The 26,953-nt window shown below is 37.9% G+C and overlaps 1 protein-coding gene across 14 annotated transcripts in view; it reads right to left on the reverse strand.

Moving 5' to 3' along the window:
- The window catches only part of SOX5 (SRY-box transcription factor 5), a 1,156,954-nt gene that overhangs the window by 1,105,553 nt on the left and 24,448 nt on the right, over positions 1 to 26,953 (reverse strand). For 2 of the 14 annotated variants that reach the window (XM_045165613.1, XM_045165605.1), the window contains exon 1: positions 23,930 to 25,659. The exons of 10 other annotated variants lie outside the window; for them this stretch is intronic. The gene's annotated coding sequence lies outside the window, so the exon portion shown is untranslated. Of the gene's footprint in view, positions 1 to 22,029; positions 22,549 to 23,929; positions 25,660 to 26,953 lie in introns of those variants that run through there. 2 more of the 14 variants (XM_045165608.1, XM_045165606.1) reach the window with 2 other exon arrangements.

Raw genomic sequence — 26,953 nt, forward strand, 5'->3', positions numbered from 1 at the left:
ACACTAAGGGTGAAAGCATCAAGAGGTCCTCGAAGGAAATAAACAAGTAAGCTTAGACAGGGAAGAAGGCAGAGACCACACAGGTACAGAAGTGGAAGAAAACAGAGATTTCGAGGAAGGATGAGGCGTCAACACTGTCAAAGACAAGGAAGGAGGAAAATAAGGTTTGGAAAATGCCCATTCACTGGGCAAAATGGAGGTAGCTGATAATCTTAGCCTTCCTGAGGCTCTGAGGGCAAATGACCTACTTTGCTCACCCTAAAAATAAAGATAAGTAAGCAGCATGATGGCCAGTGAGTAGACAATGTCACTGTTTGTGTGGCCATGACTGTGTCATTTAACCTTTCTTATTCTTTTCTTATTTTAAAAATGAAACCTATGAACTATATTATCTCTAAGGTTACATTCAATTCAAAAATTCTACAAAAGCAAATCCTTTGGTTTAAAGTGTTCCAAAGATAGTAAGAGTCAAGTACCTACTGGTATCCATTGCATTTTATGCTGGACTTCCACTCTACTCACTCTCTGCTTCATCCTCCTCTTCTCTCCCACCATTTTTTTTCCCCTAGAAGTGATCTTTAAATTGTTTCAAGGTAAAAGTGATAGACCTTATAGGAGCATGAAAATGACCATGATATTTATTGCAAAAAATAAAAGATGACAGATGAAGAGACTTGCCAGGCCCAGAATTTAAGTCAGCAATTCACAAACGTAAGAAAGACTAAGAGATAAATTCCTAAAATATTCTTTGGGGATAAAGAGTAATTAACAGTGAGAGCCCAAATGCCATCAACCCAGTAAGTAAATATGAAAGCAAAGAGCATCGAACCTCCTACCCTAAGGGAAGTTAGAGAGAGGCCCTGATGTGGAATGCACTTGCCTCTAGTCAGCAAGTTATAAAACGGCCCTCACTTTTATTTGATCTGTGCTTATATATGGTCATCATGCTCTGGGCCTCACAAATAACTAAAAAATTCATTCATGTTACTCCAGCAAATCCGTTAACTTGGGTCTTATCTACACTAAATATTTAAATCATGTCAGACAGATTGTACTTTAACATTGGAACCAGAAATTCATTTACACTCTTAAAGGCCAGGCAATGAATCTGACATTCCCAATCTTACTTTTATTGATAAATGTTGAGAGTATCAACCACAAAATTCAGTTTAAAAAAAAAAAAGAAATGATCAGATTTCTTTTCACTTAATCTGTATTAATGGCTTCACAAACCATTTTAAGAATGAATAAGAAGAAACTTGTCATTTGAATAAGAAGTTTTATGTTTACTACATCAGACAAATTATTCAAATAGGCTGGAATCACTTTCCTCAAATTAATCTCATAAACAGGTAGTTAACAGAAACAAGTATAGTTTCATGTTCAAAATAGACATTTGTTCATATTGCTATCTACAATCAACACACAGGTGAGCACAGTATGTTTTGGAAGCAATTTTTGGAACACAAAATAAACAAAAAATAGGATATTCCACACAAAGATGATGGAGTGGGTAAACACATAACTACTGACCAGAAGAGATGCTATGCATACAACAGAGATTTTTAACTGAGGTCTGGTTCTCTATAACTCAATCAACTGGTTCCAATTTTCAAATGTTTAATGGTCTTAAAAAAGTTATGTCCTCCCCCCATAATGTTGGTTAAGACAAATCAAATTAAACACCTAAAGGAGGGGTCATTATACAGGCAGGAAAAGACCAACCAGGCAGGAAGTAAAGACCAGGTAGATAAGCAAATGAGATGCAGATCACTGGCCCCAGAAGTTAGATTGTTAAAAGTTATCAGAAACACATGTTCAAGTCTTTCAAAAATACATTTGCCTAAGCCACAGCCTCGGAGGGTCTGGTTAGTGCCTGAATATTAAAACTCCACAGGTGACTCTGATGATGAGCCAGGATTGAAATCAAAGCGTCAGAGGCACAGGGTAGATGATCTGAACAGGGAACACGTGCCAGGTACAAGCATGGTTCTGAGGTGAGGACTTGGCCCCAGCAATTTCTTATGCCATTAAAGTCATGAATCTCAATCAGGAGCTGGTCCCAGGTCTGAGAGCTCACCGTGAGCAGCAAGTAAGTATCCCTGGCTGGAAGGGGCACTGAAGGAAGAGACTTGGACACGACTGAGCGACTAACACTTTCACGTATTTTTAACATTTATGGGTTCATTATCAAAATCTTAATGGAATTAACTCAACAAACAATGAACACACCTTACTTTTTTCATAAATTTTAATGAGTCAGATACTCAGGAGTTTGCTCCATAAAAGCTCCATTAAAATTATCACTGTAATACATTTTAATTGATAAGCCATTATGGTGATTAAATCCAATACTGAGTCAATTATTGTTGAAAACAATCAAGTACCTAATCATTACCTAAATCTATATTCCAGAGGGAGGTGGGAGGGAGGTTCAAGAGGGAGGGGACATAAATATACCTATGGCCAATTCATGCTGATGTATGGCAAAAACCATCACAATATTGTAAAGTAATTATTCTCCAATTAAAGTAAATAAATGTTTTTTTAAAAAAACTCTATACTCTAGTCATGAGAGAGAATAAAGAAAAGAATCGTCATTACAAAATGATTTTTAACTCTTACAGACTTTGTAGCAAAGTGCTCAAGCATGCTGACCTTCCTCTCTGCTAGAAGTTCAGAAGCCTGAATTAACTCTAAGTAAAGTGATATTCTGTTCAGATGTCTTAGATTTGCCCAGCTTAAAAGCTGTCCTAAAACACAGATACTTGATCTATCTACTACTAGAATGGTAATCTACATAATGTAGGGAAGTTGCTAAGACTAGCATAAGCTCTAAATCCTTTTGAAATTAACCACAGAATTCTATCTCCAGCCCTTCTGTTTTCATCAGAACAGAATTTTAAACGGACTCTTATTTTATTTCCAGAGATCAAAGTTTAATAAAACTGAAAAATACTTAAGACTTAAATATAACGCCTTTATCTTGATGAAGACAATGTAGATATATGTTCCTTTTTTTTCTTTTGTATCTTGAGACACCACATACCTTCAGCTTAGAAGGTATTTCAGCTCCTGAATATTTGACTCACTAAAGAAGAAGCAGAAGAGACTATGGTAGTCTATGGCCATACCACCCTGAATGCACCCGATCTCATCTGATCTTGGAAACTAAGCAGGGTCCGGCCTGGTTAATAGTTGGATGGGAGAGACTATGGTATAATAGAGATGTGAATTCACTGAAATTCATAAGAGCTGGGTTCTCAACCTTGTTTCTAACTAAAGAGAATTGCCTTGGGCAAGTCAGTCAACAGCTCTAGAACTCAACTTCTGCATCTGTAAAATAAGGAACTTGATATTAGGTCATCTTTCAGGTCTTTTCCAATCCAGGATCCCAGTGTACAAACAGAATTATCTCTAAATCCAAGTAGACTCTGTTCAGCCAAGGATTATAATCCATCCAGAGTCTGTTGTGATAACTTGATAGAAAAAAAGTATCAGGTAGACCTAATGAGGTTAACTTGAGCAACACTAGAAGTGGTTTTTAGGTACTGAGCATCCAACATGGTGTCTTCTTACAGATGAAACCTCCATGTTTAATTTAATACAAAGGCAAGGATTGTTGGTTTCCCAACTGAAACCTCTTTGCAACCTGGCAAGCATGTCTGCTAATCAATGGAGAAGCAGAACACTAGGGAATAATTAAAGGGATCTCCAACATAAGTCTACCCTCTGTGTGCTCAGTCGCTGTCTTGTTGGACTCTCTGTGACCCCATAGACTGTACCTTTACCTCCCCAAACAAACCAGGGGTCAAATTCAGACCATTATGTTTCTTTACATATTTTTGTATTTATCTGAGAACAGCCCAAGAATGTTTGAGGGAGAAAGGCTATAGCCACTCTCCATTCTGACTTTAATTTCTAGTCTTCAGGATTGCCACTTGTTTGATCTTTTTTTTTAAAATGCCCCCACTCATATGCAAACTATTCCCCTGGAGCAAATCCCTCTTATCTTCTCAAATTGTCATAACAAGCCTGTGAAATTATAGAATTATGCAATTCTAAAGAGAGGAAACATAGAGATTTCCTAATACAATTCTTGCCCTGACATATATGACCCACTTCTTTCTCTACAACAAGACTGTCTCTACCTTACACGGTAGTCCTCTTTATTGTTGGACAACTTGAATTTTTTTTTGGAGGTTTTCAATTTCACAGTACCAAAATGATCTTCATTTATCTCTTACAGTTCTTTGAGAGCAAGACAAAACCACTAAACTATCTTTTCCACATGCCAGATATTCAAATATTTGAAGACAGTTGTGATGTTCTGATGGAGAAGGCAATGGCACCCCACTCCAGTACTCTTGCCTGGAAAATCCCATGGACAGAGGAGCCTGGTAGGCTGCAGTCCGTGGGGTTGCTAAGAGTCGGACACGACTGAGCGACTTCACTTTTACTTTTCACTTTCCTGCATTGAAGATGGAAATGGCAACCCACTCCAGTGTTCTTGCCTGTAGAATCCCAGGGATGGGGGAGCCCAGTGGGCTGCCATCTATGGGGTCACACAGAGTCGGACACGACTGAAGTGACTTAGCAGCAGCAGTAGAAGCAGTGACGTTCAGAGTTAGGCAGCTGGACCTACTTAAGTTTATCAATAAGGTCTTGCAACAATTAGCCAATTACTTATTTTTTAATAGTGTAATCGAATCTCTGGCTTTATTAACCATTTAAACGTCACATTCTTTTTTCCTAAGGAATCACTCTCAAGTGTCTACTATTTTAGCCTTACATACTAATCTTACATTTATCTGAATATTGGATCCTGATTATTTGATTCAGCATACAAGCTACCCTTGTCAGATACTTGTCATCTAAAGATCTGCTAAGCACATTTTCTACTGAAGTTTTGTCAATAAATATTCAAAGACAAGGACCAGGTGACAATCCACATTCCATTGGCACTCATCCATCATTCTATGAATTCAGTTGCTCTACCTGCCAAAAGTCTGCCTAAATATCTCAAGCTCTAAATATCCCTTTTTTTTTTTTTTTTTTTTTCAGAATTATATGAGCAAGTTCTCTTGTAAGCTCAAATATACATTTGTCTTGGACTAGAACTTTGAACTCACTTCTAGAAGTCTTACTGTATTCTTTATCCCAGGCTAGATTTGAACTTCCAGTGAAATATGTTGAATCTAAAGGCTTCCATAGCGGTTCAGTGGTAAAGAATCCACCTGCCAATACAGGAGATTCAAGTTCGATCTCTGGATCAGGAAGAGCCTCTGGAGAAGGAAATGGCAACCCACTCCAGTTTTCTTACCTGGGAAATTCCACGGACAAGAGAAGCCTGGAGGGCTACAGTCCATGAGGTTGCAAAAGAGTCGGACGTGAGTTAGTGACTAAAACAACACCAACAAATGTTGAATCTCCACTTTGCATTTAGGAGATAAAACAGGGGTTGAAGAGTTCTCCTTTATTATGTCAATTATTCATTTTATACCCCAATATTATCATAATTATTTTTGAGAGCAAAGACCTCATTATATTTTAGTATCCACAGTGTAAACAAGATAATTTAGCCTAATAATCCTAATAAATGTTTAAGAATGAATGAATGACCATGATCATTGACTTTCCAAAAGTCCCTATGTTTCTTATAAGCCTTAGCTTTGTACCCCTTCTTCTATCTTTGATACCCCTTTAAATTTTGAGCTTATCAAAGAGCACCTGATACAGTTACACTTTTATTTAACTCCTTTTCTTTCTCAGCAGGATTATTCCCAATTATACAGTCAGAATTACAATTTTAGAGCATCTCATGCTTCTTGAGCTATATTTCTTCTTTATAATCTCTGTACACGGAATTATAAATCAGGCAACATTCACACTTAATTGGTATTTTCAGTGTAGTTTTTTGTTTCTTCCTCTATTCTTTATGCTTCAGCTTCAAAACATTTAGGCTCCTAACACTCAAAAAGATAAAAATAATAATATAAATTTGTTATTTTGTCTCTTCAAAGCTTTTATATTTCAGTTCCAATGCTTTAACTCCTTAATCTGTAGAATGATTTAAAATCTTAATACTTACTAAACAATAAACAAGATTAAAAAAATTATTCTAAGGAACTTAAAGACTAAACCTAACATTCACATTAGCTTTCAAAAGCAGGCATATCATAACTGATCCTTAAAAATCACCCTTAGTAATTTAAATTAGAAGAATGCCTTCTTTATGTAGCAAATGTTCTGCAAACCTCAGCCATCTGAAACAGTTATGATACCCAGTTCTACCCTTCCCTTGACTTTTCACCAACATCTTGAGCAGCAAATTAATAAATTCTGAATAGCTTTTAAAAACAGAAGTCTCCAAGAAGACATAAAATCATGCATGATTCAACATGTCCATATAGCTTATGAGAAGAGGGTCATCACTTGTTGGGTATGGGTCTAATGGTCAAGTCAACAGGCACTAACCCCAGAAGCATAGAAAACCCAGTGGAGGAAGGCAAAGATAAGATAGGGGAGGTGGGAAAGGAAGAAAACAGCAAACGAGAGAAGCAGAGGAAGTTCAATGCAATCATTGTAAGTAGTGCAAAAAAGAAAGCCCCACAACCCCTGCAGTCCTTGATACTCTCAAGAGATGACAGTTTGGGAGAGTAATTCATGTCCTTACCGATTACCCTGGAACACCAATGAATGTTTAACAGTGACCATACGTGTTATCTAGTAACATCTGAAACACATTACTGTCAAAGAAAACATTTCTATGTCTTTTATCATCTCCCTACCCCTGGATTTTGAAATCAGCAACAAGTAGGTAAACTTATATTTGTATCAAACTCTCTGAGCAGAACTCTAAAAAGCTGATTTTTATCAGAATTCAAAAATTAATACTCTGGTTAGGACTCTGCCTTCCAGAGCAGGCAATGTGGGTTCAATCCCTGGTCAAGGAACTAAGATCCCACATGCCTAGTGGCCAAAAAAATGAAACATAAAACAGAAGCAATATTGTGACAAACGCAATAAAGAATTTTAAAATGGTCCACATCAAAAAACTTTTAAAAAGTAATAATAAAATCCTATAGTAGCTGTACCTCTTCAAAAGTTTTTAAGTATTATATATACACCAATCACCACTATTTTCAAGCAGAAAACACTCCCATTTCACCACAGTGAATTGAAAATTAGTCTCCACATACAGAAGAAAAGTGCTATTTAGGATTCTGAAACCCTCACAAATCAGTTTCTCACACCCTCCAGTGTTATATTATACATGATATGATGATCGCAAATTTTATTAACCGGATTTTGAACGAACCAGATTTTAAATCAGCTTGGAAAAGTTCCAGGTAGAAGCTCAAATTCTCCCACAGTTATTCAATCATGAAATGTTGAAATGAAGAAGTGATAAGAAATTAAAAGGTAGTTTTTCTGTCCTCCACAGAATACACAGAATCACTTACATCTCAGACAATTATATTTAGAATATTTGGCAGCTCAAATTGTCATGATTGACACAAGTAGATAACACTCGAAACAAACCCCAGGCTAGGGAAAATAGTTATCATAAGCAGTTTTGCGATCCATTTTTTTTCCCTCTGTGAAACAGGTAAGAGAATGCTCCAAGATATTGCACATAGTCATTTACATACAGTATCATTTTATGGAATTTTCCAAGGTGTTAATTAAAAGTTTTAATGAATGTTAATCATCTGTCAATTTCATTGGCAATCTCTGTTCAACCATATGCTTCTCTTTTACACCTGTAAGTTATTTTCTAAAACCATTATTTTAAATTATTTTACTTCCTTAACATGTTATTTGTATTAGTATTTAGGAAATAAAACTTCTGTAGGATATACAGCAATCTTCTACAGCTTTTGTGTATTTTCTAACTTCTTTAAATAAGGTATGAGTTTGTAGGATTTGCATGATCATTATACTTCCAAGAGAGAATCTAAAAATCTTCATTCTTTTTTTAAAAAGCTTCACTCTTTAAAAAAAATCTATTATTTTAAGTTAAACTGGTTTTATGCCCAGTAAAGAATGCTGAGCTGGAAAATGGAATGTGGTATTGTATCCTAGAAACCTAAAATTGAAATTTTCATTAAGTCATTATACAACTTTGCTCCCTTAATCTTTCTCTGGTTTGGTAAGCTCTTATATTCAATCATTCATTCATTTGTTTAAATACATTTACTGAGCACTCTTCTAAGTTCTGGGGATACAGCAATGGACAGAACAAACAAATATTTCTCTCCGGTGAGCTTACAATCTAGTTAAGGAAGCAAGAAAAATCAAGAAAATTCAAAGTGGTAGTAAGAGCTAAGGAGAAAAAGCAGAAGGCAGCAAAGGGAAAGATGGAGAATATGTATGTTCTTGGGGAAGGGTGTAAACAGGTGAAATTCTAAATAGGGTGGCCAGGGAAGAACTCACTAAGAAAACACACATGAATAAAGATCTGAAAAGACAGGCAACCATCCAGGTATCCAGAGGAAGAGTGCTCTGTGGAGCTGTAAGTGCCAAAGCACCAGGGTGGGAAAGCATGGGAAGTGTTTGATGAACATCAAGTGTGGATGGAGGGACCTCCCTCATGGTCCAATAGTTAAGAATCTGCCTGCCAATGCAGAGAACACGGGTTTGATCCCTGGTCCAGGAAGATCCCACATGCCTGGCAGCAATTAGGCCCATGTGCCACAACTACTAAGTCCATGCACCCTAGGGCCCGTGCTCCACAACAAGAGAAAGTGAAAGTCACTCAGTCGTGTCCAACTCTTTGCGACCCCATTGACTATACAGTCCATGGAATTCTCCAGACAGGAATACTGGAGTGGGAATACCTTTCCCTTCTCCAGGGGAATCTTCCCAACCCAGGGATTGAACCCAGTCTCCCGCATTGCAGGCAGTTTCTTTCCAGCTGAGCCACCAGGGAAGCCCAAGAATACTGGAGTGGGTAGCCTATCTCTTCTCCAGCAGATCCTCCTGACCCAGGAATCAAACCGGGGTCTCCTGCATTGCAGGCAGATTCTTTACCAAGTGAGCTATCAGGGAAGCCCTACAACAAGAGGAGGCACCTCAATGAGAAGCCTGTGCACCTCAATTGGAGAGTAGCCTCTACTCGCCACAACTAAAGAAAAGCCTGCACATAGCAACCAAGACCCAGAACAGTCAAAAATAAAATTAAATATATTTTTTAAAAAAAGATTGTGGATGAAGCAAACTAAGCAAAAGGAAAAGTAATAGGTTACGAGGTCCAAGATGTAGGGGAATAACAAATCATTAAGGCTTTGTCAGTCAATGTAATGACATGGTTATTGATCTGTAAGAGGAAGGGAACCACTGCAAGCTTTAAACAGAGGAATAACATGATCCATCTACATTTTAACATAGTCACTCTGGCTGGCCAGAGACAGGCGATGGTGGGAGCAGTTAGGAGGTCATGAAAATAATCTACGTGAGAGATGATAATAGCATGAATTATGGTGGTAGCTTAGGAAGTGGTAAGAAACAGGCAGAATCTGGACACATTTAGAAGGTGAAGAAGATAGGATTTCTGAGAGACTAGGATATTAAAAAAAAAAAAAAAGAGTTGTCTAAGAATGACTTCAAGGATTTGGCCTGAGCCACTGAAAGAGTGGATTTGCCATAATTGAGATGGGAAAGACTATAGAAGCTGGGGGTCTCGGGTGGGGAGAGATTAAGAGTTCATGTCTATAACCATTTATTAAAGTCCCTATGAGTCATTGGAAGAGATGTCAAACAGGCAGTTGTATATGTGAGTTTAAAGTTCCGGAGAGAGCTCTGGCTCCAGGCATGTATTTCAAAGTCATCACTACATGCATGGCATTTAGAGCCATGAGGCTGGATAAAGACTAGCAAAGATTTTTGTTTTTACAGAAAAAAAAAACAAAAGGTCAAGAACTTCCCTGGTGCTCCAGTGGTTAAGAATCTGCTTCCCAATGCAGGGAACATGGGTTTGATCCCCAACTGGGAAACTAAGATCCCACATGCCAAAGGGCAACTAAGCCCACACTGCAACTACTGCATCCATTCGCCACAACTCGAGAGCCACATGCTGCAAAATACAGAGCCCATGGGTTCTGGAGTCCACAGGCCACAACTAAAGAGAAGCCCAAGAAACACAATGAAAAATTTTGCGTGCCACAACTAAGACCCAATGCAGACAACAAATAAATAAGAAAGAAAGGAGAAGGGGTCCAAGAACTAAACCCTCCTGCTGCTGCTGCTGCTGCTGCTGCTGCTAAGTCGCTTCAGTCGTGTCCGACTCTGTGCGACCCCATAGACAACAGCAACCTACCAGGCTCCCCCGTCCCTGGGATTCTCCAGGCAAGAACACTGGAGTGGGTTGCCATTTCCTTCTCCAATGCATGAAAGTGAAAAGTGAAAGTGAAGTCGCTCAGTCATGTCTGACCCTCAGCAACCCCATAGACTGCAGCCTTCCAGGCTCCTCCGCCCATGGGATTTTCCAGGCAAGAGTACTGGAGTGGGGTGCCATTGCCTTCTCCAAACTAAACCCTAGGGCACACTAAATGTTTGGAGAGTACAACAATGAAGAGGGACCAAATAAAGAAGAGAAAAGCATCAGCTAGTAGGGAAAAGGAAGATCAAGGAAATGGAAGTCAAGTCAAAAACTTGTTACCAGACAACAAGTGTAAATAACAGTTTCCAATGTTGTAGACAGGACAAGTAAGGTGAGGACTGACAATTAATCACTGGCATAGCAATGTGGAGGCCACTGTCGACTTGTTTTGGTGGTGTAATGAAGACAGATGCCTCTTTGGAGTGGTTCCAAGGGAAAAGCAGAGGGAAGAATTTGGAGGAAAAAAAATTTACACAACTTTTTCAAGGAATTCTTCTTGAAACAGATGGAGACAAATGTAGAGTAGCTGGAGAGGAGTGGCACCAAAAGAATGCCTTTCCTCTTAAAATGGAAGAAATAAGATTTTAAGAGGAAAATGTTGATGGTAGGTTGATGGAAAAGGTCTAGTAGAGGAAAAAGTTGATGTAGCAGAGAGAGAAAGGAGCATGGGTGAAGGAATAAAGGTGAAATATGCTCAGTTGCATCTGACTCTTTGCGACCCCATGGACTATATAGTCTATGGACTTCTCCAGGCCAGAATACTGCAGTGGGTAGCCTTTCCCTTCTCCAGAAGATCTTCCCAACCCAGGGATCAAACCCAGGTCTCCCGAATTGCAGGCAGATTCTTTACCAGCTGAGCCACAAGGGAAGCCACGTCTGAGCAAACCAGAGGTAATAAGACTGCAGGATCTCATGCATAAATGGGTTGTCTTTACTAGAACCACCTAGAGTTTATATATAGGAACAAGGAGAAGGCAGAGTGCATGCAGGCAGGTACATAGCTACGTGATAGAAGTTTTAAGAAGTCCTATGCTGGTTCCTTTAATTTCTAGAAGAAATAGGAAGCAAGACCATGAGCTGGGAATGCAGATGGAACAGGAGGCATGACAAGTGTGAGACGAGTGGGCCCTTCCCCGCAGAACAAGCTAGGCTCTCCCCTATCACTGGACCCAATATGTGCTTTTCCTGTTCCTGAGAAGTCTGTTCTCTTAGGTCATCACACAGATTCTTCCTTTTCATCATTCAGATCTCAACTCTACCATCATCTTCTTCCTAGACCACCCCAACCAAAGCAGATGCTGGAAAGTACTTTCCATCATATCACGCTATTTATTCTTCTTCATATGAAATTACCACATTTCTTATATATAGTTTATTTTCTATCACACACACTAAATTTTAAGCTCCTCAATGGCAAGGGCTGTCCATTTTGTTCACCGCTTTATCTCCAATGCCAAAAGAGGGCATGGCACCTGCTAGGTATTCAATTACAGGTACCATGGACTACACTCTGGAGATCTTAACCTCCCCAGAGAAATGTCATCTACATGGGACATCTGCTTAGAGCAGGCGTCTCAAAACCACATAAATATAGGATCTAGGAGAGAGGTGAAATAGTAAACCTAGTTGTGTTCTTGTTGCCAGCATATGAATAATAAAAATTAAAACTTGCTGCATCCCTACCCTTGCTGAGATTATCTGGAAAAACACTAAAACCAGTGATAACCTGGTTTGGGACATAACTTGCACTAACCTCTAGCTATGACACTGAAACAACAATTCAGTTTTCAAAGCCTACCCAAAAAACATGATTAGTAATGAGGACTCCAATTCTGCATCTCTCTTCATTTTCTCTCTTGTAGGATTATTTTTGCCTCTTTAAATGTTGCTAAATAGACACTAGAGAAAATAAAGGGAATTTTCTGACATTCTGCAAGCAAATCAAGGCATATTAGCAGCACTGCATTCAGTCATCAAGGGCCCACTCTTTACCTTGGAGCAGCCAGGGCACCCAGACAGGAGCACTTACCCAACTAGGTTCTCAGGGGAGCTCAGTGTCACACTGATTTCTTAAGAAAAGAACTTCTTTTTTTCCTTTAAAGAGAGTGAGTCATTGCAAGTTGTAATGAGTGCAAATGTCAATTATTTTAGAAATGGTGAATTAAATTTACATGATTTTTTAAAGTTGCCTTTGAAGCAAGTTACATATTCGACTTATATGGATGACCCTAGTGAAACATTCATGTATATACAAAGCTGTGTTCAACCCATTTCTGTAAATGCATGTTTAATAATTTTTATCATTTTTGTTTTATTTTGGGGCAAAACAGAGGGAAAGAAGAACCTCCTGATGGCTCATTACACACCATTTTCACAAGAAAGACACCAACAAATTGGAGGGGACGTTGTGTTAATGTGAGCCATGACTAACATGCTCTCTCCATAGCCATTTCTCGGTATCTCATTTACGCAAAGTGGCAGAGTTGGATTTGCTGGGTTTTGAACTAACTGTATGTTCCCTTTTATGAAAAGTATCAACAGGGATTTTTTTTTTTCCATGGCTGGAGGTCTTTTCCTCATCTAAATATTAAAGTCTGGCAAGTCTTTCCAACTTACTTGGGGCATAATCATGCTTGCTACTTGTTAATTAGGAGCAGGGTGATAACCATTAAAAGTTGAAAGAGTTTCCTGATGCTTTCAACAAGTTTCAACATGATCCCAAGCTTTGTCAATAACCACAAGGGAAAAAAGAAACCAAAAGGAAAATGCCTCTGCTGAATCCTTTATTTCCGAGAGAAGGATGAATTCTACTGTTATTGTATCACTCTCACTTGAAAGACATCTTACCCTCAAAAAAGCAGGCCAAATGATAGACCCAATCATGTGCAGAGAGAAGAAGACAGCCCAGCAAGGAAGCTGGGAGACCTGGGTTCTATGAGCAATTCTATTACTCCCTGTGCCTTTAAAAGTCTTGTCTGACATCTCTGGACCTCAGTTTCCTTGGGACTGGAGGAAGGATTACAGGCTATGAAATATGTCCCAGTTCTAAAATTGTATTTTCACTAATCAATTTAAATTCTTGAATAAAATATTTACAAAACAAAAGGTGTATTATGTGTCTCTTACAGCAGGCAAATAGCTCAGTAGTTTGATAGCTATTATCAAATAGTGTTGATTTGCTACTTCTCAAGTTTAGAATATTTGAGCTTTATATATATTATTTCATTTCATCGTCTTAACAGTCTTGCAAAAATACATTATCACTGTTTTCTTGACAAGCTAGAAAGAAAGAGAATGAAGGAGACAGATGAAGTGACTTGCTTAAGGTCAAAATGGAGGTGTTACAACCAACACCCAGGAGAAGTATCTGTCCCTATCACTTCACTTGGAATTAAAACTTACCAGTACAAGCCAGTTATTAATACTACATAGGAAACAGAAACAAATAGTGGCTATGGAGAGAATTTTTTTAAAAAAAACCTAAGTAAAGAAAGATTACAAACGGTTCCCATAAACTCAGATAATATATCACATTATTTTACTATGTTGGGACTTCCCCCCACACTTAAATTCACTGTTCCTCAGAAGAGTCAGTCTAAAATAAATTTGTCTGCAGTGGCAAATTTCCAAAAATAAATATTAAACACAACTACTGGAATCTTTGTAGTGTGTTATCAAAATAATGAGATATAGATACTCAATGTATATACCACATACCTATTAACACAAAGAAAACACACACAGCATCCCCAGGCCTGAAACAGAATTTATATTACTCAAGAAAATGAAACAAGAAGTAGAATCTTAGAAGAGTTTAAGTATAAAGGTTACTGTTAACACTCAGTGGTACCATCAGAAACCTTACTCCAAACTGTAGAATAGCCAAAATGAACATAACCCCAAAGACAGACCTTGTATTTTATTTCCAGGGGTTATAATTTGCAGGCCTAGTACCATTCTAGTTGAAAAGTGATAAAGTTTGAACTTCATCAAAAAGCATAAAACATATTTTTAAAAGACCATAAAACCATCAACAAAAATAACTACAAATCAAGCTGCAGTACTTGCTGCTCTGCATCGCACCAAATCAAAGAATGAACAAGTAACATCTAAATGCCAAAAAGTTCATATAACTGACTCATTTAATTCTTGCAAAAATCCTGTAAGTTAAACCCAATTTTACAGGTGAGGAAAGAGAAATTCAGAGAAATTAAATGGCCTGAGTACAGAGGACCTGGATGGTGGGTTAGCTCCTTGCTCTGCTATGTTATATCTGAAGCAGCAACACAAAAGCAAGGTGTATTAGGGGACTAATAAACAAATATATTTAAGCCATTAAGAACTAGGAGAAGTCTTATAAAAATAATATATAGAACTTTCCTAGAAAGCCAATTTTTATTGCCCTCTTCCACTCATATCCAATATGCAATAAGAACTAAGTTGGGAATTTAATATTAACACACACAAACACACACACACACACACACACAAAAGGGAGAAAGGAAGGACATAGGGAGAGAGAGAAAAACAGAGAGAAAACACATTTCCTAAATTAGCTAAAAGATTCTGTTCTCTTCTCTGGACTAGAGATTGTGATACCAAAATGCAACTCTAAGGAGTAGGTTAAAGAATGAGGTCTGGGAATCCAGTTAACCACTGGACTCTGTACTTCCACTGCCAAGGGCACGGGTTCAATCCCTGGTCAGGGAACTAAGATACCATAAGCCATGCTGTGTGGCCATAAATAAAGGATAAAAGTGAAGATTAAAAAAAAAAAAAAAAAAAAGAATGAGGTCAGAAATACTAAAACTATTAAAATCACCCATTAAAACTGCTAGGATTTCATGGTACTTTAAAGAGTGATCTATAGTTTCACTGGTTATGGAGGTAACAGAAAGTATTTACAAAACCAACTCTACCTTAATTCAAATTTGAAAGAAAAAATTGATTCCTAATCCAAACTAATATAAATCTCATTTCTAGTAGACATGTGAATTAATATTCCCCTTGGGTCACCTGACTATGAAAATTGTTTTCTTAACCCTCCTGAAGAACATGGCAATTCCCTAAGTAATCTGAGTTTACAAATAATCTACAATAAGATAAAAAAGACTCAACTATTTCCTCTTACCCCAACATTCTTTGTTAAACCCGCTCTTGCTTTTATCAACCCTTCCAACATGATTCCCTTAGCAGAGCATTCCAAGGAGTATCAAAATGAGGAATGTGGACATGTGGTATCTGAATGTGTGCTGTGCTGTTCTAAGTCGCTTCAGTTGTGCCTGACTCTTTGTGACCCCATAGACTGTAGCCAGCCAAGCTCCTCTGTCCATGGGATCCTCCATGGACAATACTGGAATGGGTTGCCATGCCCTCCTCCATCCCAATCCATGGATCGAACCAAGTCTCCTGTGTCTCCTGCATTGCAGACAGATTAGCAACCGGGGAAGCCCCGAGGTATCTGAGATCCACCCCTAAATGAAAGTCATATTATCTGGACTATTTACCCTGTTACTAAATAGATCTCCAAAATCATGGTCTGTTTATATAATTACTATGGAAGTTAGTCATGAAACTCTATGTTTGTATATATGAATGGTGAATGTTTCTTACTGTTTATCTACAGAAGTGATCTGTTTGCAAGCAACTGCACCAGTCTACAAGCAGCTGAACTGGTCTTGAAGAGTCAAGAAGTAGACTCAAGTAAAGAAACTCCCTGAAATAAATTGTATTATTATGAAACTTAAAGCAACTGCTGACCAAAATTGAGCAGAAAAAGATAAATCTATATTTAAAATACTTCAATATGGAAATACTAAATTACTAAAGGAAAAATTAATCTGAAACACCAAAAAGACATACAAAGTATTCTCCCATTTAGACAACTTATCTGAGCTCAGAATTTATGGCTTTGAAAGACTGTGCATTTTTCATAATTTGGAAAGAATAGGCACACCAATCTAAAAATGGACACAGTTTTGCATGTCAGTTATAACAGAAGAACACAAAAAGACATGAAATCTATTGTGACTATGTAAGGTATAACTTCAAAGTAATGTAACATCTATTTTAAACCATATTTTAAACTTTTGCAGACAAATAAGTGTGGTTCTCAAAGAACTAAGCTTAAGAAACTGTATACTTATCTCCCGGTTGCTATTATTGCTTAAAAGACTTCAGAGGCCCTGTTTTGTAATCCTCCAATTTATGACTGACCCAAGAAAACAGACTGGTTACTTCAGTTCCACAATTTGTGTTGCCCTCCACTTCCACTCCCCTTTTCACTACCTGCCTGTTTTATTTGCCATACTTGGCTCAAATATATCTTTCAACTATTCTGAAATATAAAGACTTTCTTCAAAGTTAGAAAATTTGCCCACTGAGGTTATCAAAAGAGGATGCCTCAGGCTCTCTGGCAACTTCCCATGGAGGCGTTCCTGAAATATTCTGAACAATTTCATAATCACTGAAAGAAGTATATACAGTCTTGAAAGTGACTACACTGAATTAGATTCAACACTTCTTTATATAAAAAGTTTTATTTTTTAAATCGGAATTCGTTTCTAGCCATCTGATTTTAAAATGTATCTTAATAAGTAATTATATAAACAAAACCTTTTCAGGCATTCCATTTAATCCATATATAGAGAGGATCAATAGCTTTTCTAAAAATTTGGAAAAATAATCTAAATTAACAGGTTGAAGGAAAAGGGATAAATGAGGAAATTAGTATTAAATATACATACTACTAGATACAAACATAATCAACAAGGACTTACTGTATAACACAGGGAACTTTATTCAATACTCTGTAATAACCTTTATGGGAAGAGAATCTGAAAAAGGAAAAATACATATGTATATAAAACCAAACCACTTTATTGAACATCCGAAAAGAGTACAACATTGCAAATCAACTATGCTAGGTCGCTTCAGTCGTGTCCAACTCTTTGCAATATCATGGACTGTAGCCCGCCAGGCCCCTCTGTCCATGGGATTTTCCAGGCAAGAATACTGGAATGGGTTGCCATTTCCTCCTCCTGGGTATCTTCCTGACCCAGGGATCGAACCTGCATCTCTTATGTCTCCTGCACTGGCAGAGGGCAAGTGCATTGGCACTAGTGCAAAAAGAAAATAAAACACCTGATCCACTTTTAAAAATTAACATGAGGATCTTATTTATGTAGAGCGATTATTTATGTCGACAACAAAAAGTTGGACAAAGCAATCAACTTTGTTAAGTAAGGAGGAAATGTCAAATAAAAGCAGATGAAATATAGCTTGTTAAAACAGCAGCCTGAAGCTCCAATACTTTGGCCACCTGATGCGAAGAACTGACTCATCAGAAAAGACCCTGATGCTGGGAAAGATTGAAGGCAGGAGGAGAAAGGGTGACAGAGGACAAGATGGTTGAATGGCATCACCCACTCAATGAACATGAGTTTGAGCAAGCCTCAGGAGATGGACAGGGAAGCCTGGCATGCTGCAGTCCATGCGGTCGCAAAGAGTCAGACATGACTGAGCAACTGAACTGCCTGAACTGAAAACAGCAGCCAATGAGATCCTTTCTTTCCACTATATCAGAAAAGTATCCAGTTGAGAAAGTATACCTTCTTTTGTCTACTTCTCTAACACTCAATCTATTATTTCTGTGAAAAATTCACATTACACCAGAGGAAAAAATTATCTAGGTTTTGGTGAGTACCATATAATTCTCTGTCCTACTTGGGGTCTGGCTACTTGGAATCAACCCATCATATCTGGAACTACGTCTAAAACCAAGATGGGACTCTACTGTCTTTTCAACATGCAGACATGACTCAAACAACCATGTGAAAGTCACTGAAGAAACATACAATAATATACTGAGACAAGTAGATAAGATATTAATCAGATTTTGCATCAAGTCTAAATTTCCCTTCAGATTTCCAAAAAATATGTACAGTACTGAAAGGGCCATTTTAACTGGATGATATCAAACTTGCTGAAGAGAGAAAGCAAGAGAAGGGTGGTTTAAAATGTTATCAAATGGAGATACTTCAAATTTTCTGCAAGATCATTTATCTGAAACAAATTCATCAATAATGTTCAGCAGAAAAAAATAATTTCATAAGGCTGACTGCAAAGTAAACAGATTAATGATAAAAGTATCATTTTCAGTAAAAAGACTCTTCACACTAAGACTACCATATTCCATATGCTTTTGTTCCAATAAAGGGTTTAATAAGAAGTGGTCATGTGCAAAAGCACTAGATTTGGAGGACATTAAATGAACTGTAGGGTTCTCAAAATGAACATTCTAAAATGAGTTTACTGGTTACTAACGAAAATGAGATGACTTCAAAGTATTAAAAAATCACCAATAACCCTCTCATAAGATATAATTTCAATGAATCCTTTCACCATATTCTGTACCTAAAATTTCCATTACAGCATGCTAAGTCACTTCAGTCGTGTGCAACTCTGTGTGCCCCCATAGACGGCAGCCCACCAGGCTCCCCCATCCCTGGGATTCTCCAGGCAAGAACACTGGAGTGGGTTGCCATTTAACTTTTCAGCAAATTATCATTTAGAGTTTTAAATAATTTGTTTTCTTCATACCTGCAACACATAGGCGTATTTCTAGATTTTTTCTTTCTGATCCAAATTACTATTTCTTAAAAAGACAATGAATCTGATACCCAATTGCAAGTAAGCAGTGGTCATTTCCATTTTGCAAGCAAGATGTCCAAAATAAAAAGATAAAGTGTCAATTTCTTAAATCAGTGAATCATGTTCACTTTAGAACTCAGAACTTCTCTATCCTGGAAATGGAAGATGATATTAATCATCTGACATTAATTTCTCACATACATAACAGTTCTTGTCACTACATGGAACACAGGCTCTTTACAACAAACACCCTACAGATCTTTAATTGGTAACTAGGAAACATGCTTTTCCTAATTATCGAGTCTCTTTTAAATATTATAGTTTTAAATACTCATTTAGGGAAACTAATGAGGGAAGCTATGAGAGGGATAAAGAAGGTATGTTGTTTTCAAAATTAAAAATTTCAGGACATTCGTCCAGCAGGCATAAAATAACATAAAACAAATAACTAGATAATCAAACAATAAAAGCAAAGTAGAAAGAATATGAAGGCTTTTTTAGAAACTATTACTGCACATATGCAATAATTACTTCCATCAAGACTTTTATTATACATTTGTTTTTATGGAATCATAATGCACAAGTGCATGCTATTGTTTAAACACATTCACCACATACCCCATAACAGAATATGATGACAATATGTATTAAGGATAATACAGAAAATGTGACTAAATGCATTCTGTATTATGGTTCCATAATACAGCATGCAAATGGTTCTGACTAAGCAGACACAGGAGACGGTCGTTAGTGTACACGCTGTGAATGTATATTATGAATAATGCATAAAACTTGGCTAAATCCTAATGAGTCCATTGACATCCTATGGGGTCCAAAGGAGGCTCGGATCCCAAAGCCCTGGCACATTTCTACCCACCAATCATTATAAAAAAACAATACCATGAAAACAAAGGACGTTAAACTACACAAATGCACTCTCATTCTAGGTAAAGGTTTTGAAAGAAGCGCAAAAATGGAAAGAAACTTTGAAAAGAGAGTTAAAAGTCCATCTTACATCATCACCCCACTTACAGTTTTTCAAAATTACCCATTGCAATTTAAATGGGACAAAAGCTGCAGTTGAAGGTTTGATGTTATTTCTTTTCTCTGGGTTTCTTCAGTGAGCTGCTATTACAAGGGAGCCCTGAGCCATCCCTAAGAAGTGACCAAACTCTTAGACCATGGCTGTAGCAAGTCTTCCTGCTTTGAAAGAGTAAACGTTTACAAAATGAATTATGGTCCATTACATAAGGAAACGATAGAATGTGTCTGAAAGCAGGCTTTATGGTAGAAACACCTTCAAAATCTAGTTTTACACAGCTTTTGAAGGAATCGAAAAGAACGCCATGAATATGTTCTTGCACATTTTAAAAAATTAATGTTTTTTGCAATAGCCACTAAATACTCTTAAAAACTGAGTCCTTGCAAGGAGAAAACATATGGATTAACCCTACAAGAGTACACCCTAAGATGAACACCTATAGGAACATGATTAGCATGATCACTGAGCCAAGATCCAGAGCCGAGCAAGCTGTGCTTCGGATGCACAAATTAGGTATAAGCCAAAGGCCGGGCCACCCAAGCCTCTCCTCGGAGTGGGAGTGGCAAAGCCAAACAGCTGCTCTTTCGTGGTGCTCCCAGGGGCGGGTGGGAAACGGGCATCCTGAGAGCACATCCCCAGGGTACCATGCAGCAAAGAGGAGCGGGCTGGTCACTTGGGGAAGCAGCCGGCCAAGAAAAACCCTGAACTCTCAGAAAACACACAAGGGGAAAACGTTGCAGTGGGAGCCAGAGTTAAAGTTCTGGAATGGAGTTCTTGACAATTTGCCCAGCTGCCTGCCATTTTCCCAGCTGTTTTCCAGGTAGGAGGACCAGGCACGGTCAAGGCCAAGGCTGAAGCAGGAAGCTGCCACAGAGCCGAAAGCCTATTAATGCATCCACACCTCATCACTGAATTCTAAAACGCAGTTCATTTACCATCCCACATTTGGGCTAAAATCAGCTCATGGCTTTGCTGTAATGGTAATTTTTTGCCTCTGTGGACTAGAGTATTCCCAGGAAGACCCCTTCTCAGTGATAGCATTGCCGAATTTTCCATCTCTCACTACCAGTACAGCCAGAAATTCTGACTCTGAACAGTTATGAAAAACAGCCCTTCCTAAGTTTCTATTTAAAGTACAAATACTCCTGGGTGTAGTTAAATAAGAAAAATTATGATGATAAATTTCTGTTTGCTTGACGATCTAGGACAATGGAGGAGCCCTGCATGTTTTGGTTAAGACACTGAGCGATTTAAAGATAAGGGTAAAAGGTGAATGATGGGACGTGCTGACATTCTCTCAGGTTTTCTGATCAGACTGCCTCTAGCCCAGCCAGGGATCCTGTGATGAGGAACTAAGACTTTCAATAGAGACTTCAAAGTTTAAAACTTTCTGGGCACTGGGTTATTGTTTGTATTTACACCTGGGTAAGCACTGTCATTGCTGCTAGAGCATGAAGTATGAAAATCATACAGAAATATAAGATATCTGCTATAACCACTTCTGCTGTTTTCCGTGTTCTGAAATCTGCCTCTTATCAAGTGCAATAGAACAGAGTTCAGTTCCTGATATAACAATTCCATCAAGCTATTCTGCCCCTGAAAACCATTCTCCACCACAGCTTGTCCTGGCGGCGACACTATAAGCGACTGACAATTGCTTGCCTCCCCCACCCCCACCCGCCAGTGTCGCTTCAGCCCTCCCAGCTGCCACCAAAAAGAAAACAGAAAGTCTCTCAGTAGCACTTTGCTTCTCAGCAGGAAGCCGGTACTGTTTGTGATATCCATTTTGATACAAACCTAAATTAGGCCTCTGGAAATAGGTAATGCATAAAAAGAAGCGTTTTGTGTCACCAAATTATTATTATAGGTTACTGTTAACCCTTGGAAGATAGAGGTGAGCCCAGAAGCTCCCCACTGAGGTGGCGATTTGACATGAAATCACAGGCCCTACCTCAGAAGATGGTTCAGGTGAGCTTGCGATGAGGGAAACTATCTGGTTGACCTAGAGGACTGTGATAGCTGGTTTAAGTGGGGAAGCTGAGAGCGATGCCAGTTAAACAAAAGGATCAGCACAGCGTGTCGAGCCAGCGGTGTGCTGGCGCAAGTTTAACAGCTGACAGAGCCTGGAGATGCAGGAAAACAAGAACAGTCACGATAGTTTACTATCAGGCAGATTGAAGACTCTTCTCTTCCAAAGTTCTCCTCGCAGAGACACGTAAAGGGGCCAAGGTTCAGAGCAACACTATTTTTTAAAAGGTCGTTTGTGATAAAACTGTTAACTAGTCCTGTTGAAATAATAAATTAGAATATTGCATATACTGAGGTTTCTGTATTTCTTCATATAGTTTGTCTTTTTAAAAACTTTTTATTTTATATTAGAGTATAGCAGATTAACACTGTCATGATAGCTTCAGGTGGACAGAAAAGGGATTCAGCCATATATATTATTAATACACGTATCTATTCTTCCCCAAACTCACCTCCCATCCAGGCTGCCACATAATATTGAGCAGAGTTCCTGTGCTCTACAGTAGGAACTTGTTGGTTATCCATTTTAAATGTAGCAGTGTCTTCATGTCTATCCCAAACTCCCTATCTCTTCCCCCAATTCTTCCCCACTAGCAACCATAAATTCATTCTCTAAATCCATGAGTCTGTTTTGTTTTGGAAATTCCCTGCTCAAAAATTTAAATTGCTGGTCCATAATTAAGATTCGAAGAAATCTAAGAACTTAGCCTAAAACTACTCCTATATTAAATCATTTTACTTTTCCTATTTAACCTCTGCAATATTTGATTCTCTCATTCTTCTTTCTGTATTACTACATTAAAATAAGCAGCAGTTATCATCTTAATAATTATAAATATAACTGAATTCAAAGATCCAAATCAAAGACCACTTTCTATCAATCTTGATTAGTGAAAGAAACACAAAGAATCATGCAAAACATCCTCTCATCTTTCAGCTCAGCTCAGCTTACTTTCCAATTAAAAACTATATGACAGAGAGTCATATCATACAATAACTTGGATTTTCCTTCCTCCTCATGCATTTTTATTCTATGCTTTGATAAAAATTATCACGTGAGACTGGCTTATCTCATTAAAATAAACAGACATGACTGAGTTCATATCTCTTGAGACAGTCAAAACAATGCAAAATGTAATTCCTCAAATTGGGATAACCAGTATTTACTGAATAAATAACTAAACAAGTAAAGCTTTTTCAAAGGGAGTATCACAGGTTTATGATGAAGAGTAACAGAAATATTCTGCAACTGGTTTCATGGAAAAAGAAAACAGCTAATACGAACAACCAAAGTTTTATAGGAAGTTGAGGAGACAATGGACACCAGCCAAATTTCATAGCTGCAGTTTTTAGCTGAGTCTCTAAATTTGAAGGCAGAGTAAATGTTCCTCTCTCCTTTCCTAGACACAACCCATAAAATGACAGGCTCTTTTTAATGTCTAAGAATGCTGTTTAGGTCTCATCGGAGTCAGCAACAAGATCTTCAGACTGAGAAAATACCTAGTCAATTGCATTTAGCTGCAGTGCATAACATGGTAATATCAAAAGTGCTGGAATCACACACTTCAGGGTAAGGGCACCATATGATCCCAGTACAATCTCATTCAGGGAATTCTGACTAGCTAATTCCTTGGCATCCTCAGATATCTACATATCATCTGAGCCAGTTACCGAAATTAAATCTCCTGTTTCCATTTTCTAAAATAATTCAATTCAAATATTCAACAGCAGTACGTCTGTCTGGTCATAGTTCAAGGACCTCAGTGTTGATGAGGCACTTTCTTCAAAGTTTCTGCAGGCTATTTGCCACACATCGTACATACCTGTGCAGTTCATTCCCTGGGAAGTCGCTTTTGCCGTAGCTTCCGCCTTAAAAATATTCCTACACCCATGCTGATTTTGTATCTGTTCAGTTCAAATTTAGATTCATTGGTACTTTTCCATAGTTACATTTCTTGTTCAGTTGATTTGTCCTTTTATTTATTCTGAAGTTTTTGATGTAAGACAAACAGGAATACCACCTTCTAAAATTACTACTATCCTACCATCCTCCGATGGAACATTAGCGGGAAGCAATATTCTCCAAAGCTATGAAGCATACACTGCCCTAAATTACATTGCAGTCGCTGCCCTGAGCTCACACATTTTTGAATAGAAAGGCTCCCAGGGATCTCTCTGTACTGACTGCATTTACTGCTTTAAAATATTTTTAACCCAGACGCTGAAGTGCCAGCCTTGCAGTTCCTCATGCTAATCCCAGCCTGGGTGGCTGTTCTTAAGGGAAAGCATTCAAAACATTGTAACAGTGCATCAACTTTGACCCTTTTCACTTAAACATGAGACTCTTTTTAAAAGTTTGAATTCCAGAGGGAATCACTGAACTTTGACCTGCTTAAAATTAGTTTTGTTTTAGTGCCTTCATGGTGACTCAACAGGCCAATTTTCCAGACACTTAAGACGTTTCTGCCCCTGAAGATTCCAGTTCAAGTCCACAACTATGTTTGCTGGTCAGAGCAGAACACTTTGTCCCAGGGTTTCAAGCAACAAATTCCCAGATCTCTCCATCTCTCTGCCAGATGTTGGCATTAGTTGGTATTAAGATGGATCTAAATACACACACATACACACACACACACACACACGATACACAGTCAGAGGACAGGCTTTTTTTTTTTTTTTTTTTTTCACTTAGAGCCTTTTAGGAAAGAAAGTTTTCCACTCAAAATTCAGTCATGGAGAAATGTTTATCAGGATTATATAAACATTACTTAATAGCCTAACTCCTACAAGAATAAAACTCCTAACTTTTGGTAAGCAGTACAATGATACATTTATAATATAAGCTTTCTGAATCTACTTTTCTTAATGAGGAACAAAAAAGTTACTGGGGTTTTATTTTCTAATTTATTACAGATTTTAGAAATTGTCGATGAATAATTACATTGTGAGTAAACATTATCACAATGTTATACTTTCCTTCAATGGAATTTCCAATATGACATTTGTTGTCAAAAATTCATGATAGTTAATAGGTAAAATAAAGTTTCCAAAGAACTAAAGGGACCAGCACATGTTAAGCTTGATTCAGTCCCCAAAACTGCTCCCCCTGTTGGAAAAAGGAACAAAGCAGTACCCAAGTTCATTAATGCAAACTAACTAAGGTGTTTAATATGAAGGAAGTAGCTATTAGTCTGGAACAATTCCTGCATAAACAGTGGACTTTAGAATTTTTAGAACAGTCAAAGATAAAGGCATTCAGCCAAAGAAAACCCATTCAGGATCACAAAACCAGAAAAAAAGAAATGTGGACATAGTTAACCAGGATAAAAGAATCACTATAATACAAATTGCATACCATGTTAAACTACAAGTCTTTACTGCCTCTGAAGGGTGTGTTAGATATACTGAAAAGTGGTGCAAACGTATATACCAGATCTTAGTATTCAAACACCAGTTTTTTTAATTTTTTTATTGAAGGATAATTGCTTTACAGAATTTTGCTGTTTTCTGTCAAACCTCAACATGAATCAGCCAAAGGTATACATATATACCCTCCCTTTTGAAACTCCCTCCCACTTCTCTCCTTATCCCACCCCTCTAGGTTGATACAGAGGCCCTGTTTGAGTTTTCTGAGCCATACAGCAAATTCCCATTGACTATCTAGTTTACTTATGGTAACGTAAGTTTCCATGTTACTCTTTCCATACATCTCACCCCCTCCTCCCCTCTCCCCATGTTCATAAGTCTATTCTCTATGTTTGTTTCTCCACTGCAGCCCTGAAAATAAATTCTTCAGTACCGTTTTTCTATATTCTGTATATATATGTATATATATAAAGATATTCTGTATACCTTCCTTTTTCTGACTCACTTCACTCTGTATAATAGGTTCTAGGTTCATCTACCTCATCAGAACTGACTCAAATGTGTTCCTTTTTATGGCTGAGTAATATTCCATTGTGTATCTATACCATAACTTCTTTATCCATTCATTTGCTGATGGACATCTAGGTTGCTTCCATTTAAATCTGTTCATTTTCAAAGAGCTACCAAGTGACACCCAAAGCCGGAAGTCAAAAACTACCTTTGGGCTTCTGCTGAGCCTTATGACCTAAGGGGCAGAACTGTTTGCACTAACTCCAAGCCCAGACCTGCTATAGGGTCCACTCTTGCTTTGAGTTTCTCTTAAACCTTGCATCATTTTATATCTTCTGACAAATGGATCATAGCCATCTTCCAAATATTCTGTGGCTGCTGCCTCTAATTTCCAAACAGGCTCTCTAAATGCTTTGGAGTTTTCATAAAGATGGGGAGGTCAGGTACAACTAGTGGTCCTTGATCTTACAGGTCCAGCTATTTTTTTCTTAAAGGACCACAGGGTAAATATTTTTGTATACTATCTGCCACAACTATTCAACTCTGCTCTTACAGTTTGAAAGTAGTCATGGCTAATGTGTAAATGGATGAGCATGGCTGTGTCCCAATAAAACTTTACTCACCAACAAGAGTCCTGCCCAGCCTCAGAAAGCTGTCCTAAACTCTCTGTGATCTTTGGGCATCTAATCTTCACTTACCTTTCATGGTCACAAAAACCAACCATGGCAAATTTATATTCGAGCTGTTTGCTTTCCTTCTAATATCAATACCAAATCTAATACTCGGAAAATAAAAACTATTCAACTGAGTCTCTCCAGTGATTGCTTCTTTCATTTCCTACCCACTGAAGAAAAGAACACAATAGAGATGTTCAAACTGGAGGTAAATGGTCATTCTGGATCTGTACATTATTAATTCATTTTCATTTTATTCATAAGTCATTTAACACACATACTGTGTGTGAGGTGTCC

This window comes from Bubalus bubalis, chromosome 4 (assembly GCF_019923935.1).
Source record: "Bubalus bubalis isolate 160015118507 breed Murrah chromosome 4, NDDB_SH_1, whole genome shotgun sequence".
In the NCBI taxonomy this organism is placed as follows: Eukaryota; Metazoa; Chordata; class Mammalia; order Artiodactyla; family Bovidae; genus Bubalus; species Bubalus bubalis.